Source organism: Varanus komodoensis, unplaced genomic scaffold, assembly GCF_004798865.1.
Source record: "Varanus komodoensis strain SLA01 unplaced genomic scaffold, ASM479886v1 scaffold2, whole genome shotgun sequence".
Lineage (NCBI taxonomy): Eukaryota > Metazoa > Chordata > Lepidosauria > Squamata > Varanidae > Varanus > Varanus komodoensis.
In genome coordinates, this window is record NW_025335568.1 from 22,854,723 (window position 1) to 22,876,716 (window position 21,994).

Genomic DNA, 21,994 nt, shown 5'->3' on the forward strand with positions numbered 1-21,994 from the left:
AGGATGTTATTTTCTTCATCAATCTAACAGAATAGAAAATGGTAGTACTCTTGCTAGTACTCAAATTAAGTCTATTTATTGTAATTTGTCACTGAATTTTGCCAGAAATTAAAACTATGTCTCTCATACTTTGGCTTTACTTTGCTCGATGATTTAACATATATTTAAGATTACATTGCATTGGTTCAAATCTATTTACAGAGTTATGGTGAAGGAGGAAAAAGTAAATCTATCCATGGGCAAGATAGTAATGAGAAGCCTAGCTAAAGTTAGCAGGAACTGAATTCTGCTGAGTGGTTTTCAGTATGAATGGTATATGTAATCAAACTTAATCATATTTAAACAAACATTGAATATTTTAAAATCCACCATTTTCTCATGAGGCTGCTGAATTAAGCTGCACATCTCACATTCATAATAGTTTCGTTCCTCAAACAAGATTTATTCGACTTTGATACCTTGTGACTTACATATAGCAAACTGGCTTTTTCCTGACAGAATATTTGACTTGTTTCATTAGTAAAAGATGTTTCAGATAATCTCATTTCTCCCCCGCCCCGCCAAACTTTAGGGGAGAGTGCCCATCCGTAGGTAGCCAAATCAACAGCTCCCGTGCACCAGCACAAGATCTCAGCACAGCGGACTCAGGACACAAAAGCTTAACCCCCACACCCCTTACCAGGAACAGCGACAGCACAAAATATTAACTGACTGAGAACACTTCCCAAGTGGGACAAGGAATGGAATGGAATTGCTGGAAGGGAGGAGGAAGGAACAGACGCAGAGATAATTTAGAAGTGTAAAATGAACCATTTCATTGTAAGGATAAGTCATTTCCTGGTTCACAATGAGAAGCTATTTGTATCTGTCCCCAGGACAGAAGCGAGTTGTCCACAGAAGAAATAGTCAGAATGGAGAAATCCAATATTTTAATGTACCTAGTATTAGGAATTAGGGGGCTGCTTTCTGTACACCGCTCCCAAAAAGAAAAAAAAAAGCACCAACAATGAGATGAGTTCTTGTTCTTTCTAACACAGTTTGCATTTAATATAAAACATTTTTTTAAAATAACCACACTAATGCAAATTCTAAAGCAGATGCAGCTTAGGTTTAGGGTTGGGCTTATGAAACATTGAAAGGGACCATATCTGAGATTAGGTCTGACTTAAAGAGTTCTGAAGTGTTATAAGAAAGAAAAACCAAAGCTATCTGGAAATAGGGAAGAAAAAGTGGGCTCTCTTTACAGTTTCTATCCATATATCCACTATTTGTTGGGCATGAAACTTGCATGTATAGCAGTGGTTTTTTTTTTCTCTAAAGAAGAAAAAAATCAAGTAGTTACAAACATGGACTAGGAAGCCTATTGTGTTTTCCTTCTGCATTTTGTTGCTTGTTGGATGTTACATAATCATACCCTAATTGGTTTTGTAGTTCAAATTTACCTTCAAATTTATATCTCATGAACAGACTTTGATAGAGAGGTGAATCATGAGAAGTAATAAAGTCTTAGGAGAGGAATGACTACACTATTTCACTTCTAGCAATATTATTTTCTCTTCTGTTTCTTCCGTGAGCTCTGAAACTTAAGTGGTGTGGTTTTGACTTTATTGCATTTGGCTGTGCATTTAGAAAAGCATTATGCTAGATACTGCATCATGCCAGCATCTTTGGATCCTGTCTGCAAATGCTCATAAAAGTTTTTGGTGGTCTTATACTGCTTTCATTCCCCTCACAAAATGACTTCCTCCAATTCTTTCCCCTTGGATTCTTGAAATGCTTTATGATACTTAGAAAAGGCTTGTTCTTTTGTCTTTGTTTTGATATCAGCTTTCAGTGAAGTTTAGTTTTCTTTTAAACTCCCACTACAGGGATGGGTGGTTTTTATTATATATATGAAAAGGTGTCTGAATACATAGTAAGTGCCAAAACACATTTTTAAAGTAATGTTATCCCTTTAGTCTATTATTTGAACCTAGTTAAATTAACATACTGTGTTCTGATTGCAAAAATATTAAAATATTAATTTAGTCCATACATGATCCAGATAATAGCAGTGCATAAGGGTCTGCTCCATTTACCTCCATTCCTGCCCACATTTTGAAGGCTGTACACTTTATACAGCTTTGAGAATCCTTCAGCACAAGGAAACCTATCTGATGTTCATTCCAAAATCCCATGAATCCATATCTTCTGTTTCTACTATGGCTACCATTTTCTTTTCTATTGCAATTAATGAAAAGTCACATAATGAACATTCTTCCTATACTGCACAACAGCTAAAGCTCTCTGGGAAGCTCACAGCAATACAGTTTGTATCAGGGGTCTACTTTTCAAGGCACCATTCTTAGGGAAGCAGGTGAGTGGAAATTCTTGTCATATTCCAGAAGGGAGGGAATTAAGGTAGAGCACAAACACTATTGGTCAGGGCAGCACTTTGCTGAGAGCTTGACTACATTTGATGCCACATGATCTGTAATCATATCATCATTTGAAAGACTTAAGAACCAGGCACTGAGTCAGGGCAATATTCAGCAGGACAATAATCAACAGGAGGAAAGTGTAAACTTTTATTCGCCAGTTGTGATCTCAGTAAAAATAGTTTCGCTCCTCCAGCACACACACACTTTGGGGTGCAAATTGGCATTCAGGAAAGAAAGAAATCCCAGCATGCAGTGCTTTGCTTTATTGTGAGGGGCATATTTTTACAGATAAAACAGGCAGGGAAGAAAGGAAGCTTCTCCCCTCCCCCCATGCACTGCAGTGCTGATGATTATTTCCCACTCATGCCTTGCATTTAAATAAAATCAAATCAACGTGGTCGCCTATGATGATGCAAGTCTTGTGTCTAGTTAGGTCCTTACTAACATTCACAAAAGAATTGGTTTTGCTTTCCACGTTGAAACATTTCGTGACATTTTTCAGTGACGGGGCCCTTTTCAGGCATTCTTCCTCATTGGGCTGGGGCCACAAGGTAGATCATAAGGAAAACTTTCTTGCTATTTTCCCTCTGGAAAAGCCTATTTGAACAGGCCTGCACTGTGGTGTTGGCATTCAGAATGGAAAGAATTTTACCTGCATTGCCATTGGAAATGTGGTGCATGGAGTTTTGCACTTCCATTACAAGAATATTTTCTGTTGTAGCTAAGTTTATCTGTACTGACTCTTATCTGTATGCGTGATAGGCATTGGGTTGGAACCATTGGTGAGGGGAGCAGGACTGCTCTCCCCCAGTGGAAAACCCTTAAAGATCTTGGATGAAATGTCAGCAAGGGAAGCCTAACTTGCGAGCTGCCAAACCGCCACATTTTGGAAAAGAGCATTAGCAATCTGCAATGCAGAGCATCACAGACTCTTACCCTCTACCACCAGTGCTTCTGGTATGCAAGCCAGGGGCAGAGAATCAGCCAGCAAGGAGGGTGCCCAATGACAAAATCTATATCTTACACCTTTTCCAACCAAATTCTTGGCCCATAGTAGCCCATTGAAATCTCTGTGTCAATGTTTTTCTCTGTCTTTCTCTCCCATCGACCAGACCCAGTTAGTTCAGACCAGCTAGACTTTGCCCCACACAATTACACATGAATGAAGGGTAGAGAGAGACCACACTTGTTGGCCTCACTGCTTTGGGCATGCCCCTATTGTCCATCCCCACTGCCAAACCAGCGATGCTCCACATGATTTCAAACTCCAGTTCAGATCTTCACTATACATTGCATACAAAGTGGGAGAAGAGGCAATAGTGGCAGAAGAGGCAATAGTGATGAAACAGAGGAGGTAGCGCCAGGATCCTCCTCTACAAAGTAGAAAAAGATGACAGACAGACAGACAGACAGACAGTCAGTCAGTCAGTCAGTCAGTCAGTCAGTCAGTCAGTCAGTCAATGCTGGGAGTATATGAGTCCATCTGCAGCTCCTTCTGTTCCATTTCTCAGGAGGGAAAAGCCCACAGTCTCCCACCAAATAAGAATTATGCATTCTTATTTAGGAAGACAAAAGGTCAAGCTAGATATGATGTTTGTTGCATGAAAAGCATCAAAGGCTGCTTAAAGAAAACATGCATCCCTGCTGCTGGAGGAATAGCAGTGTCCTGAATGCTTTTATGGGGATCATGTGAGGACAGGTGGGGAAGGGTAATACTTTCCCACCTATGGGGAACTTCTCTGCTCCTATGGTCCCAATTTTGTTTACCCCATCTGTCAGGATCTGAGCTGTTCTGGTGGCCAGAACCAAAACAACCACCACCACTGTATTAACAGGAGCGGTCTGCAGGCTGCTGGACTTCTCATTCTACTTATGAGCACCAGCTGGGAGCCCTTGCAGAAGAGCTACATAAGAGCAAGCTCTTCTCTCCAGAACTGGCCTCAGTAGCACTTCTGCCTTTCCATGACCCCTTGCTGCTGAGCCTGCCTCTTTCCTGACTGATCTCTTGCCTTGCCTGTGTATCCTGCCTTGCCGTGTTGCCTCAGTGGCTCAGGCCTTCCTGTGAGCTGCGGGTCAGCTCCTGCACCTTGCCTGAGCCTTGCTGCATCTGGTTCCTGTTGTCTCATGTACTTGCCTTGCTGTGTATCTTGCTGTGCCATGTCTCCTGCCCTGCTATCCTGTCCTAGGTACCTTCACCTCTGTTTGTCCTGATTTTTGACTCTTGGCTTGTTCCTTGCCACATCCTTGTACTGTCCCCATGCTTTCTTCTGGTTCCTGGTCTTGGCCTGTACCATGGTTATCATTTAGACTTCCCATTAAACCCAGACTTGGCCTCTGCTTCTCCTGAAGTTATGTTGCCCTGGTCCTGGTGCGCATTTCCTGCCTTTTCTCTGACCACCTGCATCCTGGCCTCAGAACCTGACACCACTCTGGCCTCCATGTTGTCAAGATTTTCAATGTGCACATTAATGTTTGCACACAATCTAACATTGGGTCTATTTTGTCTCAAAGAACTGTCCTAGTCCATAGTTTTTTAAAAGATTCTAGCTGGCATTAGGTCATCCACATGTCAATTGGCCCAAGGCCCCACTAATGAACCACAAGCTATATTTGGCTTTGTCTGTTTTGGGAAGCTACTTAAGTGCTGAAATGAAGCTTTCTATGGGTTAATGGGAGAGATCTGCTTTCAATTTAATACTTCACCAAGTTTTTGGTAGTCCCAGTTACTAGTCCCTATGGAAGTGGTTTGCCTATTAGGCATGCTCACTGTGATTATATGAACTGCTTGTTCCTGAAGCTTAAAATGAGTATATAAGGCAGATATTGGAAAGTATGCTGATAGAGTTAAATAGCAGGAAGAACTTCAATTGACTAAGGTATAGTATTATTATTAATATATATTCGTGGCAGTCACCTGAAATGACTACATTGAAATTCAGGAAGCAGAACAATAAATCAACCAGGCACAAACCTGAATGAGAGAGAGAAGAATAGAGGAGAAAGAAATGAACCCCCACATAAGCAGCCTGAAAGGGATCCAGGGTCTGCTTTCAAATTTACAACAGAGGAACTACAGGCTATGCAGAAAATTATCAAAGTGCTCTGTCCTACTTTTCCACAGAAGACTAGTGTTTATTACAATGTCAAACTCCGCTAAGCTTAGGAAGTGAGCTACAGCTATAAACGGATTTATAACTTCACACCTTTCATTTTGCACTGAGATTAAAGGGGCCATGAAGCAATGGAAGAAGGGTGGGGGGAAGAAATAAACAAAAGGTTGCTGAATCTTCCAGTCAGTCCCACTTATCAATGGTGAGAGCCATGGAAAAAATTGTGTGACTTTTTTCTGAAGGCACCCTTGTGAGGATATCTTTATTACTGAGCCCTTCTTCAACAGGTATGAATGTTTCCCAGAGCTGCATTGAGGGAACCTGTTGGACAAAGAAACTCAATGATAATTGCAAGATTTAACCATAAGGAAGCAATTAACACAGTGCAGGATTGAAAGAAAAGTAAGAGGGAGGAGAAGGAGGAGTAAGAGTAAGAGGAGGCTTTAAAAAAAGACTGATTAAGTCAAATGGAATCTAAGGCTTATAAGATTGCTTGAATGAGGAAAGTACATTCCAACTTTATTTCCTAATGCAATACAATATTAAAGGTGGCAATATAGCACCTCCTGCCATTCAAAGGAATGAAATCCTTTCTTTGCAAGGATCTTTGTGATCTTAACTAACCATTACATTTTCTCCTCTGTCATATGAAGTTCACTATGGAATATTGCATTATTTTAGCTTAAATATGTAAAGCAGATCCTGCATCAAGAGATTCCTGGCACTTGGTCAACCTTCCAGAGATCTGAAGCACAAGGAGGCCTAACTTTTCATCTTTATCCCTCCTTCCTTTTCAATCATGTAAATGAGAAAGAGTGATAGCTAATCTCAAATACACTCCTAGAATTCAAATTCACAAGCATACAGGAAGGCTGTGTGACAGAGACAGTCATATTTAGAACACTCTCTTGGATCTACTTGTCATTTCTTGATCAGGCTTGAGCAGAAAACAGATCTCCAGATGTTTGGACTTTAACTCCCAGAAACTTTAACTCCCAGAAACCACTTCCAATATGGCTAGTGATTAGGAATACTGGCAAGTAAAAATATTAGATTTCACCTCTGTGTACCTCCACTGTAAATGAAGCAAGTATGATTCTTCCTGTACTTACAATTAATGCCCTAAGTGAATGAAATAAGGTAGATGTGTTATTGGTTTCCCAACAACTTTGGGACCAACTCCATAGAGAAGGTCACAAATGTAAATGCATTCCTTTAGCTTTTAAGGTGGAGAAACTGCAGACCACATAACAGCCATGGCCCTACTACCTCCTGAAATGGGGAGGGGGCACTGGCATCCTTGATAGCTATAAAGCACCCAAAGAGCAAAAAAAGGGCTTGTGCACAAGCTGTTTGATCTTTTGATTGTGCTGTAGCTGCTACAGGTGCCATTTTAATATTATTATTATTCTATTTTGGTGCCCATCAGAGGAGATAACTTACATAGGCCAAGTTCCAGCGGAAGAAAATGACCTGGAATTTCCCACAGTTGCCCATCCTTCTTTTAAGGAACTGAATACGCCAACAAACACTCCCCATTTGCTTCTCCAGTGGGTAATTATCCTAAGGCGTTTGATGCATCCCTGAGTTCCAGGAAATGCAAGTGAAGAGCTATACATGAAGCTATGCATGCCTGAAGACAGACAAGCTGTTCCCAGAAGAGGCATGGAAGAACCTTGAAGTGTGTCTTGATGCAGGACTCCAGCAGAGATATGGACTCTTGAGGGCAAAAAACCATTGGTACTGATAGAGGGAACTCCAAGTTCCAAGCAGTACGGTGGAGTGCCAGAGACCCCTGAGCCCAAGCTGCCAGAGATGCTCAAGTGCAGTTCCAACAGCAGAACAGTATTCTTTCTACAGGAGCCACATGTTGTTTAGAGCTGATGCACTGACTCCAACAGTACACCAGGCATGAGTTCCTGGAGAGATGGAAGAGGGCTTCGCTACTGGCCAGAGGCCTATCCTTTTAGGCTTCCATTTTCCATGAAGGCTCCTGTTTGGTCTCAGACCTTACAGGAGTAATTCGTTCATTAAGAGATTCGGCTGCTGCAACTTCTGGCTTGCAGAGCCTTCCCATACTAAACACCGTGGGTTTCTGTTCATCGCAGAACTGGGCAGGGACAAATATTCTGATGATGATGTTGCATACTCAGAGACTCATTGTTCTACTGAGATTATTGGAGGAGGATAGGAAAAGAGCATGCATAGAAGTCATCACCTGCATGCTATGGATTGGAGAAAATATGCCTGGCTATAGGCAAATTTCTTTGCCATAAGTAAATAGAGAGGTAGATGGGCACCACCAGTTTTGCCCCAAATAAAAACTACCCCTGCTTCCAGAACTCGGCAGTCTTGCTCCACAGAACGTATGTTTTAGCATATGTGTCAGTTTTCACCACTTCATTTATTTATTATATTTCTATCCCACCATTTTTCCTTTCCAGGAACTCAAGTGACTGACATAATTTTCTTCCTCCCCCCAATTTTGTCCTCATAACAACAACCCTGTGAGGCAGGATGGAAAGAGAGTCTGTGATTGGCCCAAAGTCACCCAGTGAACTCTGTGGCAGAGGGGGGTCTAGAACCCAGAGCACCTGAGTCCCAGTCCCGCACCACACTGGACATTCTGTACTTTGTTTGTTTGTTACTGTTTCCTTATGGACATCAAGTTTTAATGTTACAATGGCTGGGATTTCACGAAAACAAATAAAATGTAATGGCATTATATATAAAAAATGTCACATATAGTATGCACATATATTACTGCTCATCTTTGAGAAGCAGCAAACATAAAATGTAGGAAATAGTAAGCCTGAATTTAGAGTAAAACCACTGAAATCGAAGGAACATGATTTAGCAGTTTCATATTGATATATCCACCAGTAAGAACTGTTGTATAGGGCTACTAGAACCTGTATATTGAACAAATGGCCTTTTCAAGAATGGTTTTGAGGAAGGAACTGAGGGGATGGATGTCAAACCAGCAGAAAGTACACAGAAGAAAATGCAAAGGCTATCAGTGTCATCAAAATCTTTCTGAAATTTCATTCTAGCTTCAAGGAGGTCTCTGCACACATCCTTACTCAAATTGACCTGGTTCACATGACATAATAAAGTTCATCTTGGGGGGTGTTGAACTCTTAATGAGTCATGCTGCTTCCCTGATACCATTTTCATATCCAGTCTCCATTTCAGGATTATTATGCTATGCAAACCCAGTGACCATGGTTATGGGAGGGTTAAACAACCTTCACATCACCATGGTCTCTTTCATGTGAGGGTGGTCACAGAAACTTGCCAGCATTGCACGGCATAACAAACCATGGTTAGGGGCTCGATATGTAACATGGCAGTTGCTTGTATCCTGTACATGCCACAGTCACCATAACAGGCTGTTATGTCACAAAAAGCAGCCCACTGAGGTCTTCCCTCATGGATCTTACATGGAAGGGATCACAGGACAGTGCAGCTTGCTTAGGTTTGTGATTTTTTGAGGTCAGCTTTTCCTGTTACACAAAATATTAAGACCTAAATGCTGAAGGTAATGTGCAACTGAAGGAGAGTCTCATACAGCAGGATAATTGCTCCCTTTTCCATTGTGGGATTCTATATTTGCAGACTAAAGGATTGCTGTTGCTTTATCTGATGTCAGTGTTTGACTGTATAAATGCTTTCCAGGTTTTTCCCTATTTTAAGATTCTGTGCAGTTTTTCCAGATGCATTTATTGATTGCTTTCTCCCAAACTCAACCTCACTTTATTATTTCCTGCCTATACTGAGACATAAGCCTTTCGTCTTTAAAATGCTTCCCTGTTCTCACTGATTTTAAGATAAGTTCCTGGTTATTAGGTCTTCCTCATGCAAGATCTTTAAGCCAGTTCATGTGGTACTACTTAGGTCTGCCCTGAAAGGCCTCCTCTTTGAATTTTCTTGTTGAAAGCAGTGTGGATTTGGGGTATACCCTGAGAAAACCCTGTGTTGCTCCTTCAGTGCCCCCTTTTCCTTCTAATTCTACCTTCTTCTTCACTGATGAATTATAGGGGTCATCCCATCATCATATTTAAACAGGATAACACACAACACTACAACACTCTTTGATTTGAGTGGATGAAGGCATTGCTTAGCAAAACAAAGCCAAATGAGAATGTGGATAACTTTCTTGTATAACTGACATGGAAGATCTGAGCCAATTGTAAACTTAGCTCATGAAAAGAAGGGCATCACAAGTGAAGCCAGTTCAAGAATTCTGAGTAGGCAAAATGTCTCTTCAATGTAGCTGACAAAAACTGCTGAACATGGAAAATCTTTGACAATGAAGAAAATAACTACAGCTAGTACTTGCATACTTTAGCAATACCTATTTGAAGCACTATGATATTCTTACAGGAAACATTTATCATTGGTCAGTTCTGGATCTCAAAGGTATTGGAAGATTTAGATTAAGAAGAAAATGCTTTTTGAGATCTTTCTCTGGTGAGAATTTGCTGACTTGCTGGAGCAACCAATCGGCCTGCTGCCAAAATTATTAAGGAATCCCCTTGGCCTGCAATTCTAGGCAAGTGAAGCCTTGGTGTGGTTCCAAAGATGCAACAGCATGCAGTTTTTTCCTGAAAATCCTAAATAGAATCAATTGGAACGACAAATCATAGAAAAACTTTTGCTGGTGTCCAGATTATCTAGATAGTATTCAGCGGCTATATTCAGCCAACTCTTCTATCCCATTTTCATTGCAGGATCAGTATTATTAACATTTGCTTTTTGCACCCAAAATCCAACAACTCAATAATGTCATCATTGAAAGAAGGCATCATATCCAATGGTAGTCGTACTTAGAGAAGAGCCAAACCAGACTGAAGTTAATCATGACTAACTTAAATTATATTCATTTCAATGGTTCACTCTTACTGGGATTAACTGTGGATGTGACCCAAAATAATTGTAGGGATATGTACAAAGTTAGAAAGGGAGGGATCATAACATTTCAGAAGAACAAGATCAGGTAAGTTTCAGAGCTGTACCATTTCTAGAATTGCACTAGCAAAAATCTGGGATGAGGTGAAAAGGAGGGTGGAATATGTACAGCTTCAACACTCGGTTAGCCTCAGAATTTAGTTGTGCAGCTATCCATCAGGTTTCATTGCACTAGCGTCAGAGACGTTTCTAAAGCTTATGCTCTGGTACCCTGTGATAGCCAGTTAGGTTTCCTCAGATACTGCCCATGTTTAGCCCATTGACATCCACTTTCCACATGTGAACTGAAACAGAGGTTTTCACAAAGCGCTTCATTTATTATGAATCCCAAACATTTGTCCAGGTCTAGATCTTTGGAAAGGTTCTTTTGATGCCTACACTGATATCCCTTGTTCAATTAAAATATGGCCTGGGTCCAAAATTAGTTCTCAGCCAACATATGTTCAACATAATGAGGTTAATACCTCAACTTAAGAAGGAATCTTCAGCCTAGCTGGGGCATGCCAGGGGTTGTAGCCCTTTGTGTGTCTAACCATGCATAGGATCGCACTGTTAGCGCAATATAAAAGTGTCCACATAAAGCTGACACTTTATGTCAGCCATAGTATATGTCAAATTCATTTGGCAACCCAACGAATACTCTCCTATATACCTTCAGGAATCTCCCATGGTTCAAAATTATGCCTATGCTATGAATTTTCTATTTAGCCTGGGGCTAGACATTCTCTTTCAGTTGCTGATCTGAACCAATCACCTGCAGTTTAAGCACAATGTTGATCTGTCTTACAGGGTTATTGTAGGTATTACATGATAATGCATGAAAGGACTTTGAACATGCCTTTAGATATTGTTTCTTATTAAGCTGCCAAGTTGAGGAAAGATGTAATTTGATTACTAGTGTTTACACTGCATTTATGTATCAATAAATGATAAACAGGATTCCAAGGTGACTTACATTTAAAACTTTTAAAAATTAGAACTCTAAGATTTTTTTCAAAAATTATAGAAAATTTAAAACTTAATTTAAAAATTTAAAATCACCCAATTCAAAATTAAGAGCAGGAGAAATATTTTAAAAAGAGTCTGGGGACAATATATTTAGGGCCTTATTGGTTGTGCCTTTTGCCATTCAGAAGCCCCCAAACTCAGAAGCTTCCAAGTTTCCTATGACCTTCCCGGCTGAAGCTTGTAAGGTAGGAGGAAAGGATTTCCACTCTTCCAGCCTCCAATCTCTTTTTTTCCTTGTTAGAGAGGCCTTTTGCCCATTTAGGAGGGGAGCTTAGGAGATGGAGGTAAGATAACTCATATCCTGGCCCCTATTCCCTTCCCTATCTACATGAATGCCCCCCTTTCTGTACTGGGTTTCTACCCTCAGAGGTGAGCTGGTGTTTTTTCTCTGCTGGCTACAAAACAGCAGGGAAGTGCAGTGGATCTCTGACTTCCCTTCTGTGGCCAGAGTATCCACTGTATCCACCTTGGAAGGTTTTTATGAATTATCCTATGGGCTCATAGGATTGTTGTCTTAGGATACAATCCTGTGCACATTTAGGCAGGAGAAAAAAATTCCTATGACATTGAGAACAATCTTATGGCTCCCAGGCAGTGTCTGGATTGCTATCCAAAGGCAAAGCTATGAACATGGAGAAGGAATTCTGATCATCACATCCCAACCACTGCAGAAAGTTTTGCTTACAAGGTTGAGAGAAACCAGAGAGGGAGAATTAGGAGCATCTCAGTGGACTGGGAAGGGAGGAGGATGGAGAATAGAGGCTGAGACTCCAAATATTCCATAGCTTTTCCATCATGAATTCCCCATCTACCACCATTTACTAATCTAGATGGGCTCAAAGACCTGACCTGTTTTAATTTATGGTGAAAGATGTGGATTACCTCTGTCCTCCTCCTACCTTGCCTGGCTTCTGCCAGCAGGAACAGGACAGATAAGTGAAAGAATCCATAGCAGTGTTCTGTTAAAATTCTGAATAGTAATGTTGAAAAAGGAAGCTTGATCAGCCTGTGTAAAACTGAACAAAGATGGGATCAGTGTAACATCCCTTGGGAGAGAATTCCACATGTTGGGTGCTATTACAAAGAAGGATGCATATCTCTTCCCATGGAACCTCTCTATAACATGCACAAAAGCACCAAAGAAGCTCTTAACCTCTAGGCGGCTTCATATAGGAGAATACGGACTTACTTATGCTGGTTCCAAACCATTTAGGGCTTTATAGGTAAGAGTCAGCACCCTAAATGTGCCCAGAAACAGACTGGCAGTCAGTGCAGAAAGGCTAAATATGGCCAGCAGAAGAAAGCCACCTGACCACTGCATTTTGCCCTAGCTGCAGTTTCCAAACACTCTTTCAGGACAGAGCCCATTGCAATAATCTAATCAAGAGGAAAGACACTGATCACATGGACCTTGACAGCTGTGCATACAATCTTTCTCCAAGCAACAAGGATTGTAACTACTTTAATCTACAGTTCATCATTAAGATTTTTCACTCTGTTTTAAAATAACGAAGTATTTTGTTCTCAGATGCAGCAAACTAAAGCTTTTGGTCCTTGTGCATGTTTCTGCTTCAGTAGAGATTTCCATCAACTTAATATTTTTTTATCACTTCTGACCTCCATTATGAATTCTGCTACAGTAACATTCTGTTAAGGATATTTTAAAAGAGAGATTGTTTCCACTTGCAATATCCACAAAAGCCACTATAAAATTTGATTGTAAAAGAGGTGATAGGTTATATCCCTAAAGTCATAACAAGGCAATAGTAGTAGTAAAATGTTGATATGAGGCAATCACCATGTAAAATATTTCCCAAAGGACTGAAAGTTTACTAAGCTGAGAATACAAAACATAGTCAAATTTTAGAACCCCACCCGCAAGCCTAAGTTAGGTTTTGTTCTACTTGGAAATACTAATACATAGGGTAGTGTTCTGTAGTTTTTGGGTGGAAAGATTGGGGACAAGTGGGTGGAGGTGCAAAACTTCTAAATCTATGAAGGAGTACATGGTTTTTAAATTACTTTTGAGAATCTGCTATTCTTTTTTTCCACCCAGCCTTGTAAGCTCACAAACCATAAGTTTATCACCTAATTGTACTGCTGCCTCAAACACAGTATGAATGAAATATAAAGCTTTTACACATGCCGGCTAAAACTCAGCCAAAGTGAAGCAGTTTGAAACCCTGTTAATTTGAACTGGATAGTTAAATATGTGCTCAGATCTTTCCCATTAAAATTGGTGGGGCTGCAAAGAACCTACTTTTGCTTGAGTAGTTCCCAAAGTACCCTGGGTTTGTTGAATGAGAACAGTTAAACAAAGCCATGGAAGTCACAGCTTTTTTTTTTCTGATTTATATCCTGTCTTTTTCCTACAAAGGGCTCAAGGCAGCTGACATCATTATCCTCCTCCATCTTATCCCCACAACAACAACCCTGTGAGGTAGGTTGGGCTGAGAGTCTGTGACTGGCCCAAAGTCACCCAGCTGGCTCCATGGCTGAGTGGGGACAAGAACCCAGATCGTCTGAGTCCCAGTCCCATGCTCTTAACCACTATACCTCACTGGCTTACTTGAAACAGAGAGAAATCTACCATGTGATCTGAAGAATTGAACCTGCTTCTCCAACACTGCAGAAATCAAAGAATAGGAGGAGGCTAAATACTATTAAGGGCAACTGCATCATTTTGTTCAGATTGGCTCCCTTGCAAACTAGTTTTCATCTCAAAATCAAACATTAGTCAGGATGTTTGACTTCTGGATGTTCAACTGCTGGATAAGGTTGTGTGGTAAGGCTGCCTACTGCTCTTTACCATTTCCTAATTTTCATTTTTTAACATATTATGGCAATTTATCTCATACTTATCTGTATTTTTGGTTTCATTCTTTTCACTTGACTATATGTAATGCTACATACTGGGGTTGTTTTTTTGTTTTAGTAGCCCTTTAAAACCTGTGAGGAATTGTATATTCAGGAGTGTTAGGAAGTTACAGTGGCAGCTTCTAAACCCAAAAAAGGCATCCAATTTCCACCAACCCTACCTAAGCCACCTCTTGCTAAGTGTTCTAAGACAGGGCCAGAGGGGAAAGAAAGAGAAGGAGGTACAATTGTTCCTTTGCTGAGGAATATGTTGTTGGAGATATTGAAGCAGTCCAAGAAGGCAGAACAGCTCCAATATATAATTCAACTACTATGAGAATCTATGGATTCTATTGACAGTCATCTTTAGACAATGGAAACTAGAATCACACACTTGGAAGATACAGATACTGCATATGAGTCTGCAGAGTATCAGTGTATTTCTTCCATGACAAGCACCACATGTTTCACTTTTGGAAGTTTCCTCTTGGAGGGCCAATTTTAAAGTGTTTGGCTTGCATGAGCAGCCCCCAAGGTAAGGCTAATAGACCATGTGGATTTGATCCTGTGTCAAGCTTTGGAACCAGGTAACTTTTCATCTTGATTAGTAATATGTGAGGAAATCAGTTTGGGGAGGAGAATATATTGGATTCTCTCAGCTCAGCTCCCAGACTCCAGCTTACCTTCTTTCTCCCTGTGTCTGCCTTGCACCAAGTGTTTGTGTGAATGTCAGCAGGAAGCAGGTTCAAGCAGAGTTCTGCATCTGCAAATATGAGTTGCAGGCTTTTTGTATTTTGCACAAAGAATTACAGACTTGGGAAAGAAGTCTACCAAGCACAAGAGAGCTGGATTCCCATCTAATCTAATCTTGATATTGAATATGCTTCTTGATTCGTGGTCCTAACTGGAGGGTGAAACTGAGACCTGTTATTGTCCAGCTTCTGCATGTATAAAGAATACCTGCTCTGTGCAGACAAGCAGAAGGGGAAGCTCCAGTGAATTCAAATAATGATAAAGTTAAACTTGAGTAAAATTATTAATGAAATCTCACAGGATACTGAGAAATGGACATCAATAAAGTTAAGTCTATGTGGTAGGGTAAATACACATAAAATAAATGCAATACCTCAAATTATTAAAGTTTTGTGTTGCATTCCTTTATTTATATCTGACAAACATTTCCAGAAGTTTAAAGTTTTGTTTCATAAATTCATATGGGATTTCATTCTGTCATGAATATCCTGGAAAATGATGCCATTTTTTTTTAAAATCAAAGAGAGTGAATTTGGCCTCTCTGACCTTTCCTTATCCCATTGGGCCCATTTGTTGACTTGCACTAGATTTTGGTCTTTTCCACTTAGATTAGATTTCTCTCCCTGGTCAGTTTTCAAATCTTCCTTTTTGGATCCGCTTCCCAAGTGGATTGCATTGGGTTTTTGTCATAAAAAATAATTTGCCACCTCCAGTTGTAGCAGTTCAATACACATAGGTGAAGCATTTGTTGGAATCCAGGTTTGGTCTTGCTGTTTTTACAGCTTCAGGGTTGTCTGCATTATTGGAAGTGTTGATTGCACCCAAACAGCTACACCGGTTTACAGTTCAAGTGCATAAATAGCTATTACTGAGGAGTAAGTATGACACACAGGCTCTCAGCCAAGAATGGAATAATGAACTAAAGTATCCCACTTTGCCCAGTTAATGGAGTTGTTCATTATTATCTGTTTTGCAAGGGCTCATGGATCTTAGGCTATGCTTAATTCAGCAAAAATTGTTTTTTCAATTATATTGGATGCCATAATGTCTCTTTGATCATAGCTTAATTAAAATGGCCAATTGTTGCAGGTGTAATGCTGCTAATGCTTCTCTTCTTCATATGTTTTAACAATACCTAATGACTTTGTATTGGAAGGAGGAAATAATGCAGATAAATCTTCTGATGAAAAGTTCTTTAATATTTAAGGTTATACATGTTCTTTTAAATTGACTACTCATCTCCTGGAATTTAATGCAAGGTGATAATAAATGCATTTTCTGCACTCTTTTGATAGCTAAAAGACTAATATTACAACACTGAAATAATGAACAGCCATCTTCAATAACACAATTGGTGGAGGATTTAATGAAACTTTTGATTTTGAATGGCTTTCCTTTAAGCCTAATCTACAAAAGGATAAATCAATGGATATTTGCAGTGCTTTTCTTCAAGTACATGCACATTTCCAGGAGTGGAAGCAGGCCAAGACAATAGTGCCTGGGGGATACTTCCAAGAAACCGTCAAGTAGACATGTAGGCAGCACAGCCTGCAGCGACTGACATTGAGAGAAAAGGGCCCTGCAGCCGGAGAGCAAATCAAAGTCTAGGCATGCTTAGCGATTAGCCATAAGAGCTCTAAGTCAAAAAATGGGACAGTATTTTTGCAATTCTGGCCTGCGAGCTTTGCTTCGGTCCCACCCAACCCTGGGCAAGGTCTCCCAAGAACCTGGCCATGAGATTTGCCCCTTTGATGAAGGAGAATGGATGGCGTGTGTTTTTGGTTTTCCTGATGTAAAAACAGCACTGAAGTAAGCATTCAGTGGCATTCTAAAAACTTTGACATACTGGTGATTTTGTTTTTGTGTGTCATTCTAGAACTGCATGGATGAAAATCCTTAATTTTTAAGTGCTAGCTGCTGGAGCTCAACTTCACCAGGAAGTCCTCATCACAGTTGGTAAGCAAAGGTCCATTTTCTTAGTGAGGCAATCATGGCACCTTGTCCACACTTAAATGCGCAATTATACAACTCTTTCTGTACATTTAAAAATGCACAGGGTTGCCACAGTCTCCCACTGAGAAAAGGCCTACCTTTGTAGGTCAGGGGAAGGGTCTGGTTTACAAGGATCCTTTTAGATATAAACGGGGAAGGCAGCAGGACTAGAAGCCTAAACCTCCCCACTTGAGAAAGCAAAATCCCAGCCACAGAGCTAGAAGTTGGGGAAGGAAAACGGGCCTGTGTAGGAATGAAGTCCATGACAGGGCCTATCTTCCACCCTACCTCTTAAGAGCATTTCCAGGTGTCCTAGCCATTATGTGAGTAACTCCCACATTTCTATGTGAACCGCCTAGATATTTTATTAAGTGGTGTATAAGTGTTGCACATAAATAAAAAGGGAGAAAGGCAATGTGGGGAACATAGCTGACTCTATCTCTCCAGTACCATGCTCACAATCCACATCTACCTTTTTCAAAGTTGCCAAGAGATTAGATCATGATTTTTCGATCATGAATCTACTGATGTCCAATCTAGGTTAACCTTTAGTGGAACATAAGATGATAATATGAACTGGGCCTGATCAAATTCCTTTCTAGTCCCGCATACTGCTTCCCATAGTAGCCTGCCAGATATCCCAAGAAAGTGTGCAAAGGACATAAGAGCAACAGCCCTCTCCCACTGAAGTTTCCCAGCCACTGGTACCCAGAGGCAAACTGCTTCTGATGATGCAAGTGGTAAGCATAGCAGTAGCCACTGAGTGCTGTAACTAGCAATAGACTGAGTTCATATTTTACCAAAATAATAACAAAGTCATCTGGCTGAGAGGTTTCAAATCTCATCCTATGTACGCAGGATTTTGTGCATATGCGAAATCAAGGTATATCTTGGAAGCTGTATTGATGAGCAGAATCATATGTCACCTCTTTCTGATTGGTAGTTTTCATGTAGATTGCCTGTGCAATGATGCCATGTAATGCTTGTTATGTTGTTATGTCTTCTCCAACTCATGATGATCCTAGGTATGAAAGCTCTCCAAAATGCCCTGTCCGTGACATTCCTGCTTAGCTGTTCTAAATCCAAGGCTGAGGCTTCTTTCATGGAGTTAATCCATCTCTTATTTGGTCTTCCTTTTCTTCTTCTGCCTTTGACTTTCCCTAACATAACTGTCTTCTCCAGGAATTTTTGCCTTCTTGTGATGTGCCCAAAGTGTGACAACCTCAGTTTTGTCATTTTTACTGACACAGATATGATTTTTACTTGCCACTGATGATCACCAGTGTGAAAATGGACCGGCAAAATCTTTTTCCTCTTTCTCCTCATCTGACCCAGAGTCAGCGCTGTGGTGGCAGAGGCAGCATCAATGAGGAAAATGGCAAATAAGACTGCTTCAAGTAAGTTTTGGAGCTACTGAAAATCTGATGGTGAGAAGAAGAATCGGTGTATTGCTTTGCTGCTGCTGCATTTATGCTTCAGTCTGTAGTCCATTCTGAACGTAATAGCAAATCCATAATACATTGATTTAAGTTCACCACAAAATGAGCATTATGAATGGACAAGTTTTGATCAAGCAGCTATGAAAGTCAGCAGTATCACTAGCCTTAGCCAAAAGATAGTGACAATAATTGGTAGCTGTTTAGCTTGTGCTTCCATCTAAGTGTTCCTGTGCCTGATTGCTGACTAGCTATAATGTTGCCACTCTCAAAGAGGTATACATGCACACATGCATGCACACACACCTGAGATGGGCCTTGGGTACTCCTCTTCCTTATGGAGAAACATTTCTTGGGCCAAACTTGCTGGGAAAAGTCAGGCAGATCCTGAACTCCTGGGACTAGCTGTTCTCCCTGTCTTGGCCTCCAGTAGCATGAGTATAGGACAAGATAAAGTAGGGCGAGCACTAGTGGCAGAAAACCCACAATCTCCAGTTCCCTTGTATATGCTTAGCTGAGATGAGGAACAAACAGAGCAGGGTAGCCATTGTAAGAACAGAGACACAAATTCACAGCTTTTATTAAACAGTATCAGTTATGGACGAAATTCTGAAAGCAGCAGATATAAAAGTAGTTGCCAAACTTATTGTTCATAAAAGGCAGCTGTGCTTTTTAATTTTTATTTTAAAATGAAGGATAGACAAGAGACTAACAGGGAAGCTGTTCCCAGAACTGTGTATCCATACTGGGTAATGCTGTACCTGTTACAATCCCCTCAATCATGTCCTCAATCATAGTTGTAAAAAAGGCACAGCAGCTCCATAAGAACAAAAAAGGTAGCAACTGTACAGAGGAGAGGTTGGCTTCCCACTGCTTTCCATTGTTGATGAGCAAGCTTGGCTGCTGATCTTGGTCTCCATGCTAAATAGTTGCTTGGTTGCCTGCAACAGGAGAAGAAAGACATGGGAATGGTAATGAGCTATAGCTACCATATAGTTCTTGTGATTTGTGACAAAGTGGTCATTAAGGGTTGCTTCATAAATACATGGGAAATAATAGGTCACCATGCATAGTGGGAGTGTTCAAATTCTTATAGCTTGAAGGCAGAATTCTATTTCAGAGGAACTCTCCTGGGCAAAATCAGCAAGGCCAGAAAACCAGCATGCTTTAGATTAAAGCTCTTACAACCACTAATTGAGTTTTAGAAGATGTATCTCTGCTTTTTAGGTTTGGGGAAAATGCACAAAAGCCGGGAAAACACCAAATGGTTGGTTTTTGGATGCAAGGGAGTGGGCCAAGCCTCGGTGACAATGCTATTGGGCAAACTCCACGGGGCCAAATTGGGACCCTGGGCCTCAAGTTCTGTACTCCTGATCTATGGGCTTTTCCATTCTACATGACTCAGTCTAGTGCTACATTTGCAATTATCAGTCACACATATGGGAGGGGGATGTTTCATCTGCTGGGAGAGGTAATATAGGCATCAAGTCAATTCTCAGTACTCACCCATCTGTAGAAGTCTGTTTCCAGAGTCTGTTGGTTCTGCTGTAGGCATCCAGAATTGTGTTTGGTCAATAATAGCAAGAAGTGAACTGAAGAGCTTCATGTTCTCTGGGTTGACTGTGCTTCCCATGCCCTTCTCCAGGACATGGTAGAAGCTTACTTGAACTTCCTAACAAAAAAACCCCCCTACTGTAAACTGTACTCTGTGTAGGGACCTAGCTTAACCTGTTCAGTAAGAGAAAAAGTTCTGCAGTTAGTTCACACATCCTCTTAATTCAGGTTGTGGCAGTTGGGAAAGAATGGGTATGGACAGGTGGGCACACCCATACTTTTTCTTTTTCCTTGAAAGGTTAAAGGGCAGCAATGAAGTGGGGATAAGTGTTACATTTTGAAGCAGTTTCCCCTCTCCCTCATGAGCTTCCCTCTCTTGTCTACCTGTGTGGAGTGTTTTATCCATACAGCCCAACTTGCAGGGGTGAAACTGATTTGGCTCTTAATGTCAAGGGTCCTGAGGAAAGGTAAGGATGTTTGTGTAGTAGTTTTGTTCTGCCAGGTAGCTGGGTGCTTCTTGTCTGTGCAATGTGCCCCATCACTTCTGCAATTTACAATCCATGCTTACACCAATGGGATCCATAGAGTGATGTATCCTCATGCCACACAACTTGAAAAAAGAGCACTGTGGCCCCTCGTTATGGCTTCTGTACTCCTAAGGATGTGATGTAATTGCAACTCTATACTCCATTCTGATGTAATTTTTATTCACCCATGTAACATTGTATTCTGCTGGTACAGGATGCTTTCAGAAAGAAGGCTCCTAGCACTATCAAGTGGAAGGCATGGTTCAACCATTTCATCTTTATCTCCTTAACAAAAAGGAGAAGAAGATAGGTTTAACTATGGTTTACCTCCATGAGAGGAAGACAGTGTCATCTGGATTCCCCTGCCATGAATCAGGCAGGGCAATGGAAGCAACCCAGCTGATTTGGGGTCAATCCTATCCCGTGTAAAGGCTGTACATTGTGGCACAGAATGACAGCATTATAGTTCTCAAGTATTTCCCAACAGATTCCATCTGTTTTGTTATATTGCAATGAGTTTATTGACAGAAGTTCCTTTTTGTTTTTGCTGTACATGGTTTGTGTTGCAGCTCTCTGATGTTTAAGGCTACTAATGCTTTATTTTATTGTTGCATATTGTACCATATTGATTTGTCTTAATGAATTTCATTTTACCTGCTAACTAGCATAGGCAATATGTTTGGAAGGGTGTACACACACACACACACACACACACACTGAAAAATAAATACCTATATACAATGGTTGGATGAATTAGACCAGATCTATTTTGACAAGGTCAATGGGGCAATTTCATATGCTGGACAGGAGATCCCTTGAAGCTTTTATTTGAGAGCAAAGCCTTCATTCTTACGTATGTTCAAGTGTTATTCATAATACACCCCTAATTTTCTCAACATAAGGAGAAGAAAACACATTTCCATGGAACAAAGAGAAACCGAATAATGTATTGCATCTCTTAAAGAGTTTGGCTGAAATTCTATAGTACTGTTTTGCTTCTATATTGCCAGAAGCTTAACAGGAACAGGAGAGTTCACTGAAAAGATTACAGTTGAAATACAAAGGTCATTTTACTGAACCGAAATAGCAAACTGACAAACTCACCAAACCCAGAACCAACTACAAAATTCAATTTTTATATATTGCAATATTACTTTTCTTAAAAAAAAAGAATTTATCAGAAAAGCGGTATTACAAAAATGGAGGCATAGTTCTGTACATCTTATGGAATATTTATTTATTTATTTATTTATTTATTTATTTATTTATGTTTTAGGAGGATACAGAAAATGCTTCACAGAAATCAAAACTAATGTTCTTGTTAAGGAAAGATGTTAGTTTCTGTTCAATAAACCCACTTCCTGTAG

General features: G+C 40.4%; 1 protein-coding gene across 1 annotated transcript in view; it reads right to left on the bottom strand.

Moving 5' to 3' along the window:
- Nucleotides 1-21,994, bottom strand: part of COL25A1 (collagen type XXV alpha 1 chain) — a 321,936-nt gene that overhangs the window by 92,937 nt on the left and 207,005 nt on the right. The gene's annotated exons all lie outside the window — the stretch shown is intronic.